Here is a 14,327-nt window from a genome sequence, read left to right on the forward strand (position 1 = left end):
ATCTCAGGAAGCCCAGCCATCATTTACACTTAAGACACAGGTCCTCAGAGGGGGTAGAAATCTAAGTATCCTCCTAGCAAAATGGCATCTGAAGGAGGCATTTTCCCAGTTTGGGTTTGCAACGTACTAAATTTTGCCCAATTCTTCTGCATATGCTGAAGTTTTCCATATTTAGGAAAGCAGTATAGTCTAATGGAAAGAAAGAAATTAGATGAAACTTTAGCTTGGTACTCTGAAAATTAGAATTTTGCTGACTTTCTCAGAGAGAGTTATTATTGAAATTAACATGGCACAGAGTAGGCAATCATGAAATATCTAAATTCTACCAAATTCTGGCATGGACATACTACATTAAACACCTTTACATCTTCAAAAAAGTAAAACATGTTTTTCTGAGTGATGAGTAAGAAATCCCACACCTGTCTTAAAAATATAAGAGTGCATGGTTTCCTTAAGAAGCAAAATTCTTTTCTGCTGTTAATATTAATTGGGAGTCATGAGACCATTTCCAAGGAAAAACTTATTTCTCCTATTTCTCTTATAGATTTCCTCAATTCAACTAAGCCTTTTGTTTTGGAGAAAGAAAAACATTTTAAAGGTAAGAAGATATATAAACAAAAACAAAACACAAAATACCTAGCTCAATATTTCATATATTGCTTCAAATGATTTATCCCTTTATCAAATACTTAGAACTAGTTTATGGAATTCCCATGTAATATCTGGGGAAACCTCTGTCTCTCTGTCTCTGTCGTTAACTTCAATGCAGGATTGCAGGATTTAAAAATGTGTCATAGGAGTGCCATGTATCATACACAGATGAAATAGGTGAGGGTGGGCAAAAAATAAGGAAGGACATTTATTTAATGAGACAATGAAAGTAAAATTCGAGTAAAGCCGGAAAGTGGAACAAATAAGGTAAACTAAGCTTTGATTCTCGCTTGCTCGCTCTTTGTTTTTCGTTATAATCTGTGTATTGACAGGCTTGCCTACTGAGAAATGCTGGCATGCATATAAAGTGTCAGGACAAATGCCCCAGGATTTTGATAACCCATTGAATGGTATTGATCATTCTTCAGCTTTCCACAGATCTTTACCCTGTGAATATATAAGCAGAAATATTTTTAACTATTTCTCTTCTAATTTACCCAGGGCAACTCCTCTGAATTAGAATTTTTTTCTACTGTTAGAAGACAGTAAGATATTTTCTATGCTGGAAAAAACCCCACTATTCTCACTGGGGTATATTCTGCTATTCTAAATACATGTATTTATCTTAGAGTGTTATTTTGTTATGATTATTAAATAGAATAAACAATCACAAAATTCTGCTAAAATTAGTATTTTTGTTTTATATTCTAATTTTTATAATTTTACTTAGATATTTTAAGGTCTAATTTTCACATATATGTATTGTTTTTTATTTTGTCATTACTTATTCGCTGTATCTACCATACACTGATTTTCTGATGCAAAGAAAAAAAATTAAAAGCAAAATCTTAGGGTTTTCTTTATTTTCCAATCTAAGAATTAAAAGAATGACTCATTCAGACATATAACAAGAAGGAGCTACAGATCAGGTAGAAGTTATTTGTAGCAGTGTGGACTTAGTCGATTATAAAAAGAAAATATACCAGAAAAAAAAGGAAGTTAATCTTTCCATTAAAATTACTATTAAATCACAGTAATCACTCCAAAAAACACATGAACTGTTTCTCTTTTTGTCTTCACTTTAGCCACTGAGGGCAATCACACAGAATGATACCCATTTCCCATAAGTGGCTTCATGTATGTTGGTCGTGATTTATGTGATGGATGAAGCAAAAGTAACTCTCCATCTGCAAGTAAGTTCCAGAAAAATCCAAATCCGTTGAAAAGGATGTGGCTTCTAACCCAAGCTTAAGGGTGTATGCTTCTCAGAAAGTTGACTGATACAATTAGTAACTAAATATGGAACTACCCTCCTAATGATTAAGCCAGAGAAATTATAAGCAAGCAGGTAGAATAAATGAAAATAGCAAATGAGTGGCAGATGGAAAGAGGTTGTTGGTATCTTCTAAGCCTTTAGCAGTGTCTGTGGTCACTTCATAGCCCTTTCTAGAGGCAGTAGACCACATTCCTTTCAGTTTTGGACATGTTCTAGGAGTCCTGGACGTCTCGATGGGCATGTTAGTGATTCCATTTTAAAAGAAGCCATGGACAATCAAAGAACTATATGCCTTACTCCCTAGCTTCCCCTCCAGGAATGTTTGTGCTGGACAAGGAAAAGATATAGAAAGTCAGAGGCCTGGTTTGAGAATGTATTTCTCTGGCCCCAAGTTTCTATGTATTTGTGCTTTGGACCGATGTCTTCCTGAAATATGGGGCAATACAAAACCCTCTGTTGACAGATTTCCAGGGGAACCACGGATTCCTCGATGGAACTAGCACTCTGACCTATACCTGGTTAAATTTGTCTAGGAAGGTCTAAAGGGGAGTAGAAACAGTTACACCTCCTCCCCTAGGATATCCAAGTGACAGGCCTCTGGATCATAAAGCAGTAATAGTGAATGTTCTTGCAATGGGACTAGTTACAGAATTAGAAGAATCCTAATAGTGGGGGTGGAAGAATTGGAGGAAAGTGGTCAGAAGGTATAAACTTCCAGTTATAAGGTAGGAAAGTACTGGGGATGGCATGTGCAACGTGACAACTATATTAAGAGCATGGATCCTAAGAGTTCTCATCACAAGGAAAAAATATTTCTTTTCTTTTATATCTATACGAGATGGTGGATTTAACTAACTTTATTGTAGTAATCTTTTCATAATATATGTAAGTCAAGTCATGCTATACACCTTAAACTAACACAGGGTTGTATGTCAGTTATATCTCAGTAAAACTGAAAGGAAAACAAAAGCTTTTCACTCCGAAATAAAGATACAAATCCCTTAAAAAGGGGGGGGGGTGTGGAATTAGAGGAATCTTGGAAAACCTCTAGCTTAATTTTTTCATTTTACAGAAAAAAACTTAGTTCATGTAAAATGTCTACTTGTAGAGTGTGTATACAAGCTACAAGTCATGAACTATCTTTACAAGAATAATCATTTGTGTAGCTCCTTCCAGAGAAATGACTGAAAACTTTATTCAAAACAGCAAAATTCTTCTCCTGGATTTGATTACATCATATGCATATTTAAAAAAATTTTTTTTTAAAGATTTTATTTTTTTTTGACAGAGAGAGACAGCAAGAGAGGGAACACAAGCAGGGGGAGTGGGAGAGGGAGGAGCAGGTTTCCCGCTGAGCAGGGAGCCTGGTGTGGGGCTCGATCCCAGGACCCTGGGATCATGACCTGAGCCGAAGGCAGATGCTTAACAACTGAGCCACCCAGGTGCCCCCATGTGCACATTTTACATCTGTACCATTTAAGCATCCTCATGGTGATTGTTTATATTAGTAAAGTTAAAGATGTTTGTTCATTGTTCACCTGAAGTTCACAGTATGTCTCTGAGAATAAAAGATTTATTTCTTGAAGTGTTATTGATTTTTCATTAAAAACATGTGCATTATTAGATGGAGAATTTATTTCTTGAAGAAAAAATGTTGTCTCTGAGCTCAAAGTCATTGAAAATTATCCCCTCATGTGGACCCAGGAAGGAGCCTGGTTTCATCAACAATAAAATAAGAATCATAACCTAATCTACCATAAAATGACTATGGAGAAAAATAACATCTCTCTCATCTATGGAGATAAGCAAGCTGTCACCAACTGCCCAATTGCTCTGTTGAAAACCTCTTGAAGAAATTCATTAATCATGAAGATTGCTTGTTTCCCCAATTTAATTAGAGAAACATTTAAATACACATTAACTACCATTGAATAGTAAGTGTTTTAAAAGTGCAAATAACATTTTTAACAATTAGGTTTTAGATCTTTGGCTGACAAAACATAAAGAAGATGTGCCTTTTCTAGAAAATTCCCACCTCAGATCTCTTCAACTCACCAGTTCCGCCTAAAGAAAAGAAACTATAGAAGCATCCCTCTTCTTTGAGACTCTTTTCATGATAAGAAACACAACTTTGTAAGTAGATGTTAAGCTTTTGTATGCAAGGAGACTGATCTCTTTATATTTTCTTCTGTATGAAAAGGATCAGAGGCTTCTAGATTTTTATAAGAGCACACACTGTAAATTTATTTATGGAATTTTTACCTATTGCCAAGAGTACAAATAGTATTTGATCTGAAATATCTCCTTCATGTAACTGAGAATTTGTTGTTTATTTATTTATTTATTTACTTATTTATTTATTGTCATCACAGCATGCTGAGAGTATTAGCATTCTGATTGGGATATTTTACTACCCTTCAGAATAGCTACAAAACCATCTAATGCACAGCATGATGACTACAATTAATAATACTGTATAGTATATTTGAAAGTTGCTAAGAGTAAATTAAGTTTTCATCACAAGAAAAATTTTTGTAACTACATATGGTGATGGATGTTAACTATACTTATTGTGCTGATCATTTCACAATAGCTGCATATAATGAATTAGTCTGTTGCACACCTGAAAATAATATAATGCTATATGTCAATTATATCTCAATAAAAATTTTTGAAAAATCTAAAACTAAAAGGGCAGTTGGCCAAGGAGAAATAACATATTAGAAATGAACTTTGGGTTGATGGTAAAAGCTATATTGCATGACTTAAAGAAACAAATCCATAGGCACAATTCAAAAAAAAAAATTAAACCTTACTGGGATCTGTTGAAAGTCTGTTTCAGAAAATACGGTTTCAGAGTTGTCTAATCTTTGAACCTGAGAATTAGGAGAGGGTTGAAATATCAATATTGCAATACCCAATGCTCCAGTGAAAACTTAGGAAAACAGACAGGAGATTATAACCCAAAAGGAAGTGGGTAGATGATTTTGAAATCATTCTGAAGCTGTACAAATTATTCTGCCACGATATGCCTGCTAGCTCTGCTTTGTACAAACAGCCAGTGTGGCCAAGCATAAAGCTGTCCATCAGAAAAGGGCTAATTATTTAATTAAAAGGAGAGGCTTTACATGACTGCGCCATTAACTTGATGATAGTTGAGTTAAACACAAAGCCAGATGCTTTTGTGTTTGTTGGTTGTATTTGATTTTCATGTGTTTGTTCATTGCTCTGTTGAGCATTATTGGGCTGCTATAGCCTAGAAGACAAAATCCTTTAATACTCTATTTAGAACTACAGGAGAGGAAACTTGATCAATACTTTTTATGAATCTGTAAACTATTACAGCACAGCAGGTTCCCACAGACTTTCCCCTGGTGACATGGCTATATTATTTTGGGGCCAGAGGCCCAAGCAGTATTGAAATGCTGCTTGAATTCATCTGCTACAGACCATAAAAGTGACAAGATCCCCAAAGATTTACATTTTTTATGCTATAGATTAATCAATCTTGCAGGTGGAAAAGAAGGATTTTGGTGTACATGCTATAGACTCTCTTTTCAGCCTGAGGAATGTGTAAGAAATTAATTTTTTTTCCAACAGAAGTGGATAGTGAGGGTGACTTGTCTAAATCAAAGAAAATGCAGTTTAAAGTTTCCTTTTGCCACATGCTTTTTGATAGATTCTGACAATGATGTCCACAGCATCGCAAAGAGAAACTTCTGGAATGTGTAAGTTTGTGGAAAACAATTCTTTAGCAATAACAAAGTAGCAAACGATTTTGTTGTTCTTGTTAAACTCAGACTCAGATACTGATTAAGGAATGGGTTTGTTCAGAATGGTTACCAATTGAGGTATTTATTATTGATGTTTAAAATGTGAGGGTCACACAGATGATTTTATCCCATGAAACGATTACATTATCTGTCAGAACAAAGATGCCAAGATGGGCTTCCTTTGTTTTTAAGAAAAAGCTGCCAAATTTTTCCATATTTCATCCTCTAAAAATAGGATTTTTTTCCAAGTATCTTACCAATTATTTATGCACAGTAGCTTCTAAATTATTTTAATTTTTGCCTTGGACAGTTCTTTAGCTTAAAAAATGCCACTGACAATTTCAAAATGTCATCAGGTATTTTACAGACTAAGGATATTTTCTGGAAGTGTTAACTCACTTGTCCCACCAGTTTAGAGAAGTTAAAGATTTCCCTACAGAAAGGAAGAGTAATGGGAAACTCATTCAAATTTTAGAGAGCTCTAGTTCATTAAGGCTCTTGGAAGCACAATTTGGCAACAGCCATCAAAATTAAAAATGCATCCAGCCTTTGACACACCAGTTCTACTTCTAGAAATTATTTTATAGGATAGTCACGCATGCGGATATACTTTCACATATGTGAAAAGACTTGTCTTTAAAGTTATTCACAGAGGAATCTTGATAATAACAAATGATGGAAAACTGAATGCTCATTTTTAGTAAATTCTTTACATGCATTATGTCCCACTAACTATACATTGGATTGCTATGCATCTGATATACTGATGTACTGATAGGAAAAAATCACCACCATGTTGTTGGGTAAAAAAAAACATGATAGAGGATAATGTATATTGGTTTTCTTTCTTTCTTTCTTTCTTTCTTTCTTTCTTTCTTTCTTTCTTTCTTTCTTTCTTTCTTTCTTTCTTTCTTTCTTTCTTTCTTTCTTTCTTTCTTTCTTTCTTTCTTTCTTTCTTTCTTTCTTTCTTTCTTTCTTTCTTTCTTTCTTTTTCTTCCTTCCTTCCTTCCTTCCTTCCTTCCTTCCTTCCTTCCTTCCTTCCTTCCTTCCTTCCTTCCTTCCCTCCTTTCTCTCTTTTCTTTTCTTTTTTACCATTTATGTACAAAGAGGGGAGGGAGGAAGAATTTATTTTTATATTTAATATAATCTCTGGAAGAGTATATTTGAAACTATGAAACCAGTAACAGTTGTTCCCCTGAGGGATTAGGTAGAAAATAGGTGTCTGAAGAGAGAAATGAAAGGAGATATTTCTGTGTCCCCATTTAAATTTTGTTATGTTTATATTTGAACCATATGAATAGATTTGGTATAAAAATGTAAATATATTTTTTAAAGATTTTATTTATTTATTTGACAGAGAGACACACAGTGAGTGAGGGAACACAAGCAAAGGGAGTGGGAGAGGGAGAAGCAGGCTCCCTACTAAGCAGGGAGCTTGATTTGGGACTTGATCCCAGGACCCTGGGATCATGACCTGAGCCGAAGGCAGACGCTTAATGACTGAGCCCCCCAGGTGCCCCAAAAAAGTAAATATTTTTTTTAAATTAAAAATATATACACATCAGTCTCCAGACAGAACAGGATCTACCGGATAAGTCAAGTCTTTGAAAATTCGGTAACACTGTATGGAGGATGCACTTCCTGGCCACACCTCTCTCCTCAGGCATCGCTGCTTCATGGTGAGCCAACTCCCAACTGCTGTCATCGCTGCTGTGCTTCATAGTGGGGCAGACCACAAGGGCTGGAGAATTAGGGCTTCCTCTGTGTCTAGAGCAGCCCCCAATCAACCACTGAAGAGGGTTGCTGAATCAGTATTCCAGCTCCCTAGCCCCTCAGTAGGTAACCCTGAGGCCTGAGTTCTGAAATGAAGCTATATAGCTCAAGGTGGTAACTTGTCTGCTAATGCATCCTTTGTTGGCTACCTTCCTTTTTTTCTCTCCTTCATTTCTTCTCAGAGTTCCTGATATCACTTCCTAAATAAAGTACTTGCACTCTAATGTTCGTTGCAGGGTTTGCTTCTGGAGGAATCCAAAATAAGACAGTTGGTACTAGAAGTTGGGTAGTAACTTCCGGTGTGCCATAGCACCACCGTGACTAAGACTCCACCTGTGGCATGAAATACAAATTCAAGGGGATGAACTGGCTTATAAAATATCTAACACTCTAAGAGAAAAAGGGATAGTGATAATTATAGATTATGACATTAGTTGATTATTATTAAGTTTAAGTGAAATAATGAAGGAAGCTTTAGTTCACACACCTATCATCTCAAGGCCTGGAGAAATCTAGGAAGTCTTTCTGGCAGTGTTTAGAGGGATCTTTTATCTCCTGCAATTGGAGGGTAGCTTGTGTCGAAAAATCAAGCCAGGATCTGATAGAGAAAGTAGTTGTATCACCCAGAAACTCAATTCATGGCCTTCTACAGTAAAATCAGAACTCTGGTAAAAGATGGTTGGGACCTTGAGACCAGGGATGGGGACATTTAGAGGATACACTTGAGCACCTTGCAGCACAGAGTCCCCTGAACCCTCTATGCTGAGAGAAGCGGCACACTCCCCCTTGCTAGAAAACTGGAGCCCTCCCTTGTGTGAAGACTATGCAGAGGCAGATGACTTCCAAGATGATATAATCTTCCTCCAGATCTGTCCCCACCTTTTTTTTTTCTGTTTCTGTACTAAAACTAGGGCCTCATCACAGCATGACCTACTGTGGGAGAAAATTTATTAAAAGAACCACAGGATCTAACTAAAATGCCCAGGATGAACCAGAAGAACATGTTTGGGAAGAAATCTTGGGGATGCTGTACTGTGGTGAGGAATGGAATATAAGACTGGATAAGAGAGAGTTTATTGCTATGGGAGTACTCTCCCACAACAGAGGATTTAATGTCCTGGCAAGGATTACTTATATGGTAGAGATGCCTCTTTCCAGCTCGGAGAAAACAATGGAAAATACACATAAGGTGAAGATGGCAGAACTTCCTTGGCAATATATTGAAGGAGGGTTCAAAAGGCTCAGAGAGCTGGAACAAATACTAGAACAAATGTTATGTAAGACCCGAGATCCCACCAACTGCTTCTATCTATTGGGAAGGTCCAAGGACACTCCTTTCTCTAAAGCAGTAAAGACTTCACTGCTCTTCTGTAGGCAGGGCTGCCAGAGAAAACACGGGGTGCAATATTTGGGTGTACTTTTGCTGAGAAATTATTCACTGTTTTTCTGAAAGTCAAATTTAACTGGGCATCTGTTGCATGTGTTTTTTGTTTTTTGCTAAATCTGACAACTCATCCCACTGGCCAATGTTGATAATAGGGAACGCCACTATGGAACTGGGTTCCCTAGGGTCACAGGAGATGGAAAGATTTCAGAAGAGCAGTTGCCAGGTAACTGTACTTTGCCATCACAGGCAAGGAGGATGGGATTTTGAAAAGGGCAACAGGGCTGGAATAGCAGCCAGGCTTCTGAACAGCAGGGATCTGTAGCAATGGCCAACAGAATGTGGTATTCAAAGGAACAAGATGAATGAGCAGCCATTGAGAGTGCTATTTGACCAATGTAACCAAAAATGATCAAGCATGGGTGATTTTTGCTACTGTAATAGAAAAAAAATTAAAGATTTATTTATGGGGGGAGGGGCAGAAGAAGAGAGAGAGAGAGAGTCCCAAGCAGATTCTGCACTGAGCATGGAGCCTGATGCCGGGCTCAATCTCACAACCTTGAGATCACGACCTGAGCCCAAACCAAGAGTTGGACGCTTATTGACTACGCCACCCAGGTGCCCCTGCAATGGAAAATTTTGACTCTTTGCCCAGTTTACAGACCTAGCCAGCTCTCAAACCAATTGAATGGGAGGCTATGTTCCTTTAGGAAAAACTCTGAAACATTTAGGAGGCATCAGGAACAGTTTCCCCAGTTTTTTCTCAAAGGGTCCCGAACACTGGGGTAAAAGGAAGTACTCAAATCCTTTTAGGACTCCTGGTTATAGCATTTGAATGAAACTTATACCAGGGTACCTAAAACACCATCTTTTTGGTGAGGCAGGGCAGGAGAGAGGATGGAGGAGTTGTACAGAAGTCAGATGATAAATGGATTCCTGGCCCAAGTCTGTATGACTGTGGGTCTAATGTGTCTACAGACCCTCCTGGGTCGTTTCCCTACACCTTGAGTGAAAAACTAAATTTGGTATATTTAGTAGTCAGAAGAAACCTCAAATTTATTCTCTGATCCGTGAGCTAAGAACTCTAATGATAGGAAAGGCCAAGTGGAAGCCTTTGAATCTTCCACTTTCCTCCAGGCCAAAAGAGGATATCGGAAGCAAGGCTGTGCCCTGAGAGAAGTGGCAGGGAGTAGAGTCATCCTTAAAGACTTAAAAGATCCTCATTATATCCCTATTTAATTCATCAGTCTCACTCTTGATAAAAACAGGCACATCATGGTAGGTGACAAAAGACTTGTAAGCTTAACCAAGTATCAATCCCAGTCTCTGCACTCATGCAGATGTACCATCTCATAGAACAAATAGTGCTACTACTGATCTGGTGATTGAGTTCTTTCAATTTCAGTAGCAAGGAGAACCAGAAGCTTGCATTCACTTAAAATTGACATGAGTACCCATTGACGGTCTTGTCCTGGGGTTTCATTAACTGTTCTGCTCTCTTTCACAGGACAGTCTAAAGGAAACTTGATCCTCTGGACATTCCCCCAAACATCATGCTGATCCACCATATTGATGACATTATTAATTCAACCTGGAAAGCAGGAAGGGGCAAATACTACAGATGCCCTGGTAAGAAACATTCATGCTTATGGTCATAAAAGATAGAAGATAAACCCTTCAGAGATAAGAGGAAGACTATGTAGTGAAATTTTGGAGGTCCAGTTGTCTGGCGTTACACCTTGCACCTGCTACTACTCACAAGCACAGTATTTGATAAGCCCTTTCAGATTTTGAAGACAGGGCACATTGCACTTGGTGACAAGTTGATTACATTGAGGCCTTGCTCACCCTGGAGGGCAGGAATTCATACATATTCTAGGTTTTTCTTTCCTCTCCACAATGCCTCATCCAGCACTGCTTTCCGAGAGCAGTGGAATCACCTGTAATATTGCCTTGGATGAATGGACCCACTTTATGAGAAAGGAGATACAACAAGGAGCACATAACCATGGGATTTACCAGTCTTTTCTCTCCCATTGACCGCATCAACCACTGTTAGAGAAATCCTGAATGGGCTCTTCAAATACTGCCTCTTCTTTGCTATCCCGCTTGCCCACTTCGCTGCCAGTATGTCCTGGATCACCTCCCATATAAACTATTTGCACTGGAATCCTCCAGTCTGTGCTTGATTCTCTGGGGGCGGGGGGGAAGGGGGGCGCGCAAACTAAAGCTTGGGTGTAATAACTGCACCAGTTCTTGCCAGTTTGTCAACATCATTCTTTCTCTTCTAAACATGCCTGCCTCGTTCCACTTCATTTACGGGGCTAGGATAGCAAAAGGATTTGTCTGCAGCCAGCATACATCACACTTTCCCCACAGACACCAATTCTTATAATCAGGACACAGGATTTATTAAATTTATTTCAGACTCTGAACTTGACTTTGATTAGGTCTGGCCTGATTTATTTTTAGTGCCTTGGGCCAGTGCTTACTTCCACAGGAAAAGGCATATGCTAGTAACTTAGGCTGGTTTTATGGGGGGATACAGATAAGTCTTGGGTTTGAATCTTACTAGTTCACTTTATGTTTATGTGGGGTGAAGTGAGTTTGAGTATCATTAACTCTGAGCTAAGTTTCATCCTCTGTTCTCTGAGAATAATAATATGTATTTTGCAAGGCTTTTTGCGAATGTATTTCAAGTGAGCACATGTATTTAAAGCAAGTTGCTCAGTGCCTAGCACATAATGAATCCTTAACAAAAGCTCATTTTCCCACACTGTTCACCCTAGCTTTGTGTGTCTACTCCCTCTTCTAACCTTGAAAACATTTATAATATAGAACAGAAGTGACGTCATTGAGGATTAAAGGACGTAAAGTAAGTAGGGTGCTTATACATAGTGAGTGCTTATACACCATAGGTGCTCAATAAATGTTCGCTCCTTCCCATATAGCACTATTTTTATCTGCTTGAAATTGTCAGACTTTCAAATGACTTTATCCAGTCATTACTGGGGTGAAGAAGAGCATATTCTTTAATCAGATTTCAGTTCTAGCCGTTTATTTTCTAGAGCAGTGATTCTCCCACATAATCCTTTGACCCTCTTTACAGATTTGTCTCCGCACCTGGCTTGGTGTGATGAAGGTTGTTTCTATCCCTTCACCCCAAAAACAAGCAGTTTGGGAGGTTAAACTTTCCTACCAAGCAGGGATTTCCATGTTCATGCATTTCTCTTAGAAAGATGGGAGTGAAGAAAGAGAGGAGGTATGGAAGCCAGAGTGAAGACACAGCCGGTCATGACAAGTCTCTGGGCAGCAACTGCTGTCCAGGGCTCTGGTTTTCCGGGGAGTGGCTCCAGAATTTCTAAACAGGCTCCAGAATTTCTAAACAGGACAGGCCAGTGGCTTACCAAGGCTAGCACAGTGGGAGCAGCTCACCTGCCTGCTGGCAATAATGAGGTGAATTGGCTGTAGAGATTTAAAAACAATAATGAAACTGACCAAAAGTTGGCCTGCTTTTTTGTTGAAATCACCACATGGCAGCAATTCTAAGTAACATTAAGGCTAAAAACTCCTCTCTGAAAAAAAATCCTTTATTTGAGTGCTAAATAATTAGTGTGGGTACTCTTCGATATTCTTTATTACTTATTCTTTAATGAACATTGCACTGTGCATGGAAGTGAATTTGTTAAACAGTTGCTCTCATCCCCCATACATGGGGACTCGGCTATATGCCTTTAGTTCAGCATCCCCTCTCCATCCTGGTGCTACTTCATATATTCATGTATATATTCCTGCATTTAAACAGTTGATTTGAAATCAATATGTAGCACAGGAAGATTATAAAGAAGAAACAGAACTAGTTATTTCAATTCTGTCATTCTATGTGACCATTCATGTTTAAACCTGAAAACACTGAAAGAATAAATGCAAACTGTATCATTTATGTCAATAAGTACAAATTTTGTTTCATATGAGAAAGTATTTGTATTATTTCATGATTATTATTGAAAATAACTTCGTTGTACAGAGAAAAGGGTATTTTAAAAATGACCCGTGTTTGTGGGGCGCCTGGGTGGCTCAGTCAGTTGAGCCTCTGACTCTTGACTTCTGTTGGGGTCATGATTTTAGGGTTGTGAAGGGTAATGATTTTAGGGTCATGAGATCGTGAGATGGGGCCCTTCATGGGGCTTCACGCTCAGCAGGGAGTCTGCTGGAGATTCTCTCCCTCTCCTTCTGCCCCTCCTCACCTCTCTAAAATAAATAAATAAATCTTTAAAAAAAAAAAAGATGACCCAGTTTGGGTGTCAGATATATTACCTAGGCCACTGGGATGGATTTAGGGTGGCAATGGGGGAAGAAGAGAGGGCTAAAGTTTTTGTTTTTAATCAGCATTTGCATAGCAGTTTCCATATTTTCGTATGGATCATATTTAACGAATCAATAAAAATAATGTTTCCTAAAGTTGCTTTTACTCCCACTTTCCATAGGAATGAGAAGAGATTATCCCGTAATATCAAAAAATAATAATGACAACATGAAGTAGCATGTACAAGTAAGATGTCACAGTAATGAGGTTCAGTTTGGCTTTAGTTCCATGACATATAACAAAAGCTTATCACATTTATTCTATTCTCAAAACAAATGAACAAATAAGGCTCAGGTAACTGAAAAGTTAGCGAAGTGCTTTTCCTATGTGGCTATAGGAAGCAAAAGCATCCTAATACATTTAACCTTCAGATCTTTGCCTCCTTTGGATTTATAGATAGAGCTAGGGCATCATTTGCTTTTCTATCATTGCTGCTTTCCCCCACCGAGTCTTTATTCAATCCTATTGGACAAGATTAATCGTCAAAATCACCCTGGTGCCTACCGTGGTACTGGGTGGGACACGAATAGACCTGGGGGGGCCTCCTGAGCCCCTCCTGAGCCCCAGTCTTGGCATTATCTCTTCTTTTATCATTGTCTGATGCTTTACTCTTTGGGTTTTGAGGCTAGAATTTAGGGCTATGAAATTCTTTTTTTTTTTTTTTTTTGATCAAGAATAACAGCATGTTCTTTAGACGCGGATCTGTTGATGGTTAACCTAGAAAAAAGTTCTTTAAGAATAAAAGGTATACGTGGATCCTGGGGAGAAGAGCAAAGGCAGATGTGGAAGCAAACTTGATTTATTCACAATTTTTTTTTTTTGTCAGCTCCAGCAGTTGTTGTTGGATTTTCATTCCACCTTTTTTGCTTTTTGCCTTTAGGGATCTGCTGGTCATCTATAATGTCTTTTTGGGCCACTCATTGTCACCCTTTAAAACTCAGACTCTCACCAACAGAGTCAGGAATGTCTGTTTATCTCTACAAAGATCTCATGCAAGTAGGACAACATTTACATCTTAGTTGTTTTTAAGAGAGCCCCAAAATAGGGTGAAATAGCTTTTTGTACAGGGGAAGCAAATGTTATTACAAACCAAAATTTACCTGG

The 14,327-nt window shown here is 38.1% G+C and overlaps 1 long non-coding RNA gene across 1 annotated transcript in view; it reads left to right on the forward strand.

Annotated features, from left to right (window-relative positions):
• LOC113913081 overlaps positions 1 to 14,327 on the forward strand; it is an 88,561-nt gene that overhangs the window by 17,917 nt on the left and 56,317 nt on the right. The window contains exons 4-6 of the long non-coding RNA XR_003517081.2: positions 545 to 598; positions 1,737 to 1,844; positions 10,365 to 10,486. This is a non-coding gene — a long non-coding RNA (uncharacterized LOC113913081). The remainder of the gene's footprint in view (positions 1 to 544; positions 599 to 1,736; positions 1,845 to 10,364; positions 10,487 to 14,327) is intronic.

Source organism: Zalophus californianus, chromosome 14, assembly GCF_009762305.2.
Source record: "Zalophus californianus isolate mZalCal1 chromosome 14, mZalCal1.pri.v2, whole genome shotgun sequence".
Lineage (NCBI taxonomy): Eukaryota > Metazoa > Chordata > Mammalia > Carnivora > Otariidae > Zalophus > Zalophus californianus.